Source organism: Cebus imitator, unplaced genomic scaffold, assembly GCF_001604975.1.
Source record: "Cebus imitator isolate Cc_AM_T3 unplaced genomic scaffold, Cebus_imitator-1.0 Scaffold414, whole genome shotgun sequence".
Taxonomy (NCBI): domain Eukaryota; kingdom Metazoa; phylum Chordata; class Mammalia; order Primates; family Cebidae; genus Cebus; species Cebus imitator.
The window spans coordinates 519,706-528,848 of NW_016107729.1; the positions used below are offsets into that span (position 1 = coordinate 519,706).

At 40.7% G+C, this 9,143-nt stretch overlaps 1 protein-coding gene and 1 pseudogene across 1 annotated transcript in view; one reads left to right on the forward strand and one right to left on the reverse strand.

Moving 5' to 3' along the window:
• YEATS4 (YEATS domain containing 4) overlaps positions 1–9,143 on the forward strand; it is a 75,535-nt gene that overhangs the window by 48,311 nt on the left and 18,081 nt on the right. The gene's annotated exons all lie outside the window — the stretch shown is intronic.
• LOC108289747 lies at positions 267–2,462 on the reverse strand (annotated as a pseudogene).

Here is a 9,143-nt window from a genome sequence, read left to right on the forward strand (position 1 = left end):
GGCTCACCGCAACCTCCGCCTCCCGGGTTCAGGCAATTCTCCTGCCTCAGCCTCCTGAGTAGCTGGGATTATAGGCACGCGCCACCATGCCCAGCTAATTTTTTGTAGCTTTAGTAGAGACGGGGTTTCACCAGGTTGACCAGGATGGTCTCGATCTCTTGACCTCGTGATCCACCCGCCTCGGCCTCCCAAAGTGCTAGGATTACAGGCGTGAGCCACCGCGCCCGGCCAACAATAATATTTTTTCTTTCATTATCAAAGTCCTTCTCAAGAAACATTTTCATGTGATGTAATTTTCACCAAATAACCGGTTGCTACCAATAATATACAGATAATTTTAGTTTTATAAGACCTGAAAAAAGTCAATTATTTTTTGACTACTAAAATACAGAAATAATTCTATAGTATTAAGATGAATCCATTTGAAACCTATTACAGTTCACTTATGGCTGGCTGCCTTCCCAATTCGGAATAGTAATGGTACACTCACGGATGCTAGAAGATGTTTTTCCTCCACTGTGTTATTACATGAACAGATAGTAAAATTAGTATCTCTGATTAATAAAACATATATTCAGCTTCAAAAAAAATTTTTTTAATGAGCATACTTGCAAATGGAGCATATACTGGACCTGGGAAATCCCTTGGTGGAAAATCACCTCCAGAAGCTCCCTTTTCCCAGAGAGGTAACAGGGGTCCAGTGTCAGAAGGACCCCTGTGAGAATCAGTTAACATATCAGAGCTTGATTCTCCTCCGTCATTGGTAATTTGATGGTCCAGAAGATTCCCTGGACCTCTTGAGCCTCTTCCTCCTCTCCTTGGAAGCAAAGGTGACAGTCTGGGTGGAGTTCGAGGAGACAGAAAAGGTCTCATTTCAGATGAAGCCGACCCAATGGTGAGAGGCCATATGGGGAATGCTGTCTGCCAAGTGGTGTATTTGTGACATCCAGTATATACAGATCTTTTTTGAAAAGTTCAAATTTAAACTCTATGTCAGTTAATTTTTGTCTGTTGTAAGCATTTTCTTTCCTTAAATAATTGACACTTCTTTCAGCAGTTCGAGCCGCAAACCAATTATCATGTGCTTTTTTTTCATAGGAAATAGTGCGCCCTTGATAATAATGCATCGTTCTCTCCAATTCTTCTTCAAGATCTTTGGCTCGCTTTCTGTAGGTCACCAGCTCTGCAGTGGCATGGCTGATCCTTTTGTCTACTTTAGATAGTTTCTCTTCTGTCTCTACCCGGTAATTTTCCTCTGTTGTTAATTTCCTGTAGAGTTTCATTTCATTTTCTTGATATAGTTCAGTCATTGCTTTAAGTTTCTGTTGAAGCTCCTGATTCTCACTTCAAAATATGTGTTTTCTGACTACAAAGATGTCTGTTCAGTCTCAAGATTTTTAATACACTTTGTAATCTCTTCCTTCATTTTATCAACTTCAGATAACTGAATATAAATTTGGTTTCCTTCTCCTTCTAAGGTTTTGAAAGAAGCATTGAACTTAGCAGCATGACTCACTTTCTTCAAAGCTCCTTTTGCAGGATGACCTAAGTAAGCACCATTTTCCAATTCACTGTTCATTTCTAACTCCAAGTTATCACCATCCGTTCTGTCTTCTCCAAGCATAGCAGCCCAATCTTTCATCTTTAGCAGGCGTTCAGTCAGAGTCTTGATGTGATTGTCTTTATCACTGAGAACTTGTTCTGCGTGTACTTTGGAGTCTTCCAATGTCACTTTCTGTTTATTAAGTTCACTCACTTGTTCTTTCCATACTTCAGCTTCTTGCAAAAGTTGTTTCTGGCTTTCCTGAAGTTGAGAATTTTCATCCAAAGCATCATTTATTGCTATCTTCAATGGTTCTTCATTCATTTGAAATAAAGTCGTGAAGATCATTTTGGCTTCAGCTACTTGTGATTCAAGGGATTTTGACTCATCTTCTAGAGACTGTATCCTTTTTGAAATATCTGCCATCAGTTCATTTTGTTCAGACTGTTTCGATTTCTCTTCTTTTAACTCTTTTACTAGACGGAGTATTTCATCCTCATGTTCCGCATTGGACCTGTTCAGCTTTTCACGGGTTGCTTCCAAACTTTGTGCTTCTGTTGCTTCCTTCTCAAAGCTGGGATCCTGTAAAGATTACTCAACTTCATAGCCTTCATGCTGTTTTTGAGTAACACTAAATTTTTCAAGTAGTTTACATTTTTCCTCAATTAGTCTAGAAAGCATTTCAGCAAGCCCTTTCTTTCTTCCCACATAGTCTACTCCTAACCAATCTAAAACCTCTCCAAACAAAAAAGAGAACAGCAAAAAATCTAAAAATAGCTGCCAGTGTCACCCATTCCCATGGAAAACCATAAGAATTAGAATCTGCTCCCATACTTTGACCCAGTGCTGCCACAACCCTGTGTACCACCTCCAGAAGCAGCCTCAAGTAAGACTGAGGGGTAGCTCCTGGCTCCTCCATAGCACCAAGGCTGCTCTGGAGGTTGCCACAGTAACCCCGGCCTGTGGGGCCACAACAAAGGGTGGAGAACATGCAGCCTTCAGTCTGGAACTGGAATCCACAAGTGGCAACCAGAGCGGACCACTGTGGAGCCTGCTGCGGGGGACGCTGGGGGAGGCGGGCACCCACAGGCCTCACAGGCCCATGCTGCTCACCCAGGCCCCAGGTTACACATTACATCCTGAGCAGTGCAGGTGCTCCAACCTGCACAAGCCTGCGACACACCCTGTCCTGGCCACCCCACCCTCTGTTTTCATATGCTATGAGTTTTCACTAATGTATAATGACATGCATCCAACGTTACAGTATCACACAGAATAATTTCATGGCCCCAATGATCTTCTGTGCTCCACCTATTCATCCCTCTCTCCCTCCCCCAGATTTATATTTTTAGTCCACTTGGAATTTATTTTCATCTAGTGTGTGAACTATGTGCTGATGGTGTGAAGTCGTTGTTCTGTCAGGACCTACGATTCCAATCCTTGACCTCTACCCACCAAAGGTTCTCCTGAAATGTATATGTCCAGAGCACCAGACCAGCCAACACCAAATGGGGCTTTGGTCTCCATATGTTTGAGTAGAACCATCATCCAAATGATCGGGGGTGCGGACTTGGCACTGTGAGCTTCCTATTGCTTAGATGAGACACAGACTTTTAGCAGGTCTCATTGAAACAAGAAGAGAACATGTTAACATGTTGGAATTGGATTGCAAATTGTTCTTTATTATAAAAGATAGCCCTTTATTCTGAGATCATGTCCTTCCTATATTTTTAAAATTATTGTGGTATAAAACAGATAAAATTTACTTAAGTGTACAGTGCGGTTGTATTAACTCTATGCACATTGTTGTGTAAGAGAACTCTAGAACTTTTTCAAATCTTGCAAAACTGAAACTCTATACCTGCTGAACAACAACTCACCTTTTCCCTGTCCCCCCTGCTCCTGGCTACCACCATTCTTTCTAAGAGCCTGACTAGTTTAGATTCCTAGTATAAGTGGAATCATGCAATATTTGTTTTTCTGTGACTGGCTAATTTCTGGTTGATTTGTCTGTTTTTGTCCTATGAAGTAATTTGAAGATGTGCTGAGTATATATATTTTGGGAGCTTCAAAAGTGCTGCTGGTTAAATTGTGACAAAGTAGATACAAACTAAATATCAAACAATAGCAGATTAGTTAGATCAGTGGCTCTTAACTGGGGCAGTTTTGCCCTCAGAAGACATTTGGCAATATCTTGAGACATTTTTGATTGCCATGACTTTAAGGGTGAGTGCTACTGGCATCTAGTACTGATACAGGGGACAGGGAGGCTGTTTTTATTTTTGTAGCTTTGTAATATGTTTTGAAGTCAGAAAGTCTTCAAGCCTCCAGCTTTGTTGTTCTTTCTCAAGATTATTTTGGGTCATTTGAGATTCCATTTGAAGTTTAGAATTTCTTTTTCTGTTTCTGCAAAGAAATACCATTGGGATTTTGATAGGGATTGCATTAAATATGTAGTTTACTTTGGCTAGTATGGACATTTTTAACAACATTAAATCTTTCAATCCATGACCATGGGATGCCTTTCTGTTTATTTGTGCTTCCCTGTAGCTTTTGCTAACATATGTTTGCATGAGTGTGTGTATATGTATGACAGAGAGCTTTAATAATAATTATTGTAGTTTTCTTTTTTTAAGCCCACCTTTAGAAAAATGTTGCCGAATGCTGTGTTTCCCACTTTGGGGACTCAGTGGGTGAGGTGATAATTTTACTTGACTACTGCATTTCAATGGCAAGAACACATTGGCTTAGACATTAGAAGAAAGTAACACTTATTGAAAGCAGTCATGTGGTCTTCTAACTCTTCTTACCCAAGTATAAACCTTAATAGATATTACCACTCTAATGTCAAGAAAATTTGAATCTCAAGAAGCATTAAGAAAAAGTAAGGGGAAAGGGCATTTGCCAAAAAAAAAAAAAAAAAAAATTCTTTATTTTCCTACCAAAGATTGATTAATCTCCTATCAAGTGTCAATATAATGAATACTTAGTTCAAATCCCAATTCCATGACTATCTAAACATGAGCAAATCATTTACTCCCCTCAGCCTCAGTTTTCTTATCTGTAAAATCTTGTGTATAAAATTGAGAAAATAAAAGTACTTACCTGATAGGATTATTAAATGAAATAATATATGCAAATTAATAATAATTCATAGAGTGTTTAAAACAGCACCTCATATGGTAAAATCTGAATGTCACCTATTATTTATATTTATTTTAACCCCACACTAACTCATCAATTCAGGAAATATTTAAACAGCACCTAATCCTTCTGCTCATTCTACTGTTAAACTGTAGTTGTAACAGTAACAATAACAATAGCTTACACTTATTACTTTTTGTAACAAGTATTGCTGACTTTTTTTTTTTTTTTTTTTTTTAGACAAGATCTGGCTCTGTTGCCCAGGCTGGAGTGCAGTGGTGCGATTATAGCTCACTTCAGCCTTAACCTATTGGGCTTAAGTGATCCTCCCACCTCAGCCTCCCAGGTAGCTGGGACTACAGGTGTGTACCAACATGCATGGCTAAATTTTTGTAGACACGGGGTCTGACCGTGTTGCCCAGGCTCATCTTTAGCTCCTGGCCTCAAGTAATCTGCCTGCTTAGGCCTCCCAAAGCGTTGGGATTATAGGCTTGAGGCACCACCCCGGCCTAATAACTTCTTTAAAATCTCCAGTTCCCCCAATTTTGGCATAGATATTCTCATTTAACTCTCACAACATTTTTATAAGTTAGATGCTGTTATTATTCCTGTTTTCAGATGAGGAATGTTGGGAGAGGCAGTCCATTGTGAGCCCTGAGTGTCCTTGTGTATTTTTCCTGGGTATGCCAAGAATGCAAGTCTCTGACAGCTATTTTTCACAGTTATATTTGCCATGAGTAGCCTTGCAGTGAGGCAACATCTTCCTCTAAGACAAAGAATAGGCTGTTTTCTGCTTACTTTAAAAGTAGTGAATTTCCAAGCTCAGTGTGTCTCAGCTGTGATGCAAACCCGCTTCATTTGCAGCATGCACTTGGCCCCTCCACATTGCCCCTGCAGGACTTGGAGAGCAGGAGCAACCAATGAACATGACATCCATGTGGCTTACTTGTGCAGTGGTTAATAAAGTCATCTGTGTCTGATCCAGGAGTCTCATGTCTTCTGCCAGCATCTATGAAGCCTTAACTGGCTAGCTTATTAACTTGCAAGTAGGTTAAAATCACAAACCCTGAAAAAGAAGTAGCCTGTTTAGTTGACAGTGTTCCTACTGAATTCCAAGATCTGCAAGAGAAAGAACTTACCTGTCTTCTTCAGTCTTGTATTTTGAGAATAGAGCAGAGTCCCAGATATACAGCAGGCATTTAATGAAAACTTATTGAATAAGAATGTCAGATGATGCATTAAGTGATTTACATATGCATCTAATGCAATCCTTATAACAACCCTAGAAGGTAAGGATTAAATATCTTTTTACAGATAAGGAAAGCGAGCCCCAGAGAGCTTAAATAACTTGTCCACAGTCACACATGGACAGTTAAGATTGAAACATAGTCTTATCAAACTTTAAAGCCTGTTGCTCAGAAATAACTCACCCAACAAGGTAAAACTTATTTTATGTTATTTTGTTATATTTTTTAAAGACACATTTTATTGAAATTTCACATGTAGAATATAATGCCTTGTACTAATTCTGCTCAATGATTCTTTCTATTGTCTGCTGTTTCCCATGTATCTGAGGGGGTCTGGATATTTATCTTAAGCCAGGCGTTCCTGATACCTCCCCCAGTACTCAATATACCTCCTTCAAACTAGCTCCCCCAACTCAGATCTGTATGCCCAACAAAACTGGATTTGTTCATTTTTGATAAAAACAATAAAGAAAGTGACTGTGCAATGCTGTAGAATGGAAAGATTGGTATATATAGCTAGAGATATGAAAATTGTTAGTGAAAAGCTGGATGGTTTTCGTTAAGGTCCAAGATTCTTTCCTTTCCCTAAACTACCAAAGGGTGATGTTTAAACAGTAAGACTCAGAGATTTAAAGATATCTCAACTCAACCAGTCTCTGTTTAAAGCAAGGACTCTATAGTCTGGGCTGTGCATCTTTTAAAAATAGTTCCTTTATTTTTGTATTAATAGACTTTGTTTTTTAGAGCAGTATGTTTTTTTAGTAAGCTTTTCTCTAGAAATTGTGGCTGTGTTTTCTGTCTGTTATGCAAGTTGTCTATCAAAAACCAGAGTAGTTCTTTTATTTTGGATGTGCAACAGTAAATACATGAGCATTCCTTTGAGAGATTTAGAAAGGATTTGTATGCATATTTGTGTGATATATGTATGATAAATTTCTGAATCCTAGAATTTTTTATGGCTTGAAGAAAAACTATAAACTACTATTTAAATAGTCAAAAAGCACACCATAGAAGAATATAAACATTCACAGCAGTGACTCTAAAATCATGCGCCATTATGCTATTGTTCCTCATCAGCACTATGTCACTGTGAGAGTGAATCTATTTCTACTTTTGCCCACTCTCTGATTTTTAATTATACTATCAGAACGTGCTTACTTTTTTTTTCTTTTTAGAGAAAGGTTCTTGCTCTGTTGCTCAGGCTGGAGTGCAGTGGTATAATCACAGTTCACTGAAACCTTGAACTTCTGGGCTCAAGTGATCCTCCCATCTCAGCTTTCCGAGTAGCTGGGATGACATACACATGCCACCACACCCAGCTAATTTGTTTTTTGTAGATATGGGGCCTCACTTTGTTGCACAGGATAGTCTCAAACTCTTGGCTTCAAGTCATCCTCCCAGTTCAGCCTCCCAAAATGATAGGCATGAAACACCATGGCTGGTGCCCTCATCTTTTTTTTTTGTTTTGTAATTGAAATAACGAAAGCACAAGGCAGCCAAGCAGAAAGACTGGAGTTACCACTCAAATCAATCTTTCTCAGAACTCAGAGACTAGGGTTTTTAAATATAGTTTGGTGCACTGGGGGCTAGGTAATGGGTACTACTGATTAGTTGGGAATGAAATCACAGGGGTGTGGAAAACTGTCCTCCTGAGCTGAGTCTGCCTCTGGGTGGGGGCCACGGGACCAGCTGACTCATGAGTCATGAGTCCAGATAGGATCAACTGATGACCACAATGCAAAAATCTGAAAAACATCTCAAATGACCAACCTTAGGTTCTACAATAGTGATGTTATTTATAAGAGCTTACCAGAGCTTGAATGCTGTGTTGGGAGATCTGCTGCTCTCTTAGGAGCTGCTAGGCAGGGATATTTAGGTCTGCTGAAGCTGTACCCACAGCCACCCCTTTTCCCAGGTGCTGTGTCCTAGGAAGGTGGGGGCTTTATTTATAAGTCCCTGATCGGCTGCTGCCTTTTTTCAGAGATGCCCTGCCCAGCAAGGACACCTAGTGAGACAGTCTGCCTGCAGCTACTGAGCTGTGTTGGGCTCTGCCCAGTTCAAACTTCCCGCGTTTTTTGCTTGCGGTGTGAGGTTGAAACCACCTACTTGAGCCTCAGCAATGATGGATGCCCCTCCCTGCACTGAGCTCCAGTGTCCCAGGTCAAGCTCAGACTGCTGTGCTGGCTTCAAGGACAAGCCAGTGGATCTTAGCTTGCTGGTCTCCGTGGAGGTGGGACCCACCAAGCCAGACCACTTGGCATCCTGGCTTCAAGTGAGTTCTGTCTTGCTGGTGTTCCAGGCACCACAGGGGTATGAAAAAAAAAAACTGCTGTAGCTAACTCAGTTTCTGCCCAAATGGCCACCCAGTTTTGTGCTGGAAACCCAGGGCCCTGGTGGTTGTGTAGGTACCAGAGGGAATCTCCTGATCTGTGGATTGTGAAGACCACGGGAAAAGCACAGGGTCTGAGCTGGAGGGCAGAGAACAGTGCCTAACGTCTTCCCTTGGCTAGGAGAGGTAGTTCCCTGGCCCCTTGCTCTTCCCGGGTGAGGCAATGCCCCACCCTGCTTCAGCTCACCCTCCTTGAGCTACACCCACTGTCCAACCATCCCTATGAGATGAACCAGGTACCTCAGTTGGAAATTTGAAAATCACCGCCTTCTGTGTCAGTCTCACTGGGAGCTGCACACCAGAGCTGTTCCTATTCAGCAATTTTGCCTCATGTCATCAATAAATTTTTTTTAATGGCCAAAGCATTTGGACGGAGATTCCTCCAAGGAAGGTATTGAAATGGCCAATAAACATATGAGGAGATGCTCAGCATCGTTCATCATTAGGAAAATGTGATTCATAACCACAATGAGATACCACTTCACATCCACCATTGTGGCTATAAATTTAAACAAAACACACAAAAAAGTTGGTGAGAATATGGAAAAATTGGAACCTTCCTATATTGCTGGTGGGAATATAAAATGGTTCAGCCACTTTGGAAAATAGCTTGTCAATTCTTCAAAAATTTAAGCATAGTTATCTAATGACCCAGCAGTTTCACTCCTAGATGTGTACCCAAGAGAAATGAAAATATATTCACATAAAACTTGTACATCAGCCGGGCGCGGTGGCTCAAGCCTGTAATCCCAGCACTTTGGGAGGCCGAGGCGGGTGGATCACGAGGTCAAGAGATTGAGACCATCCTGGTCAACATGGT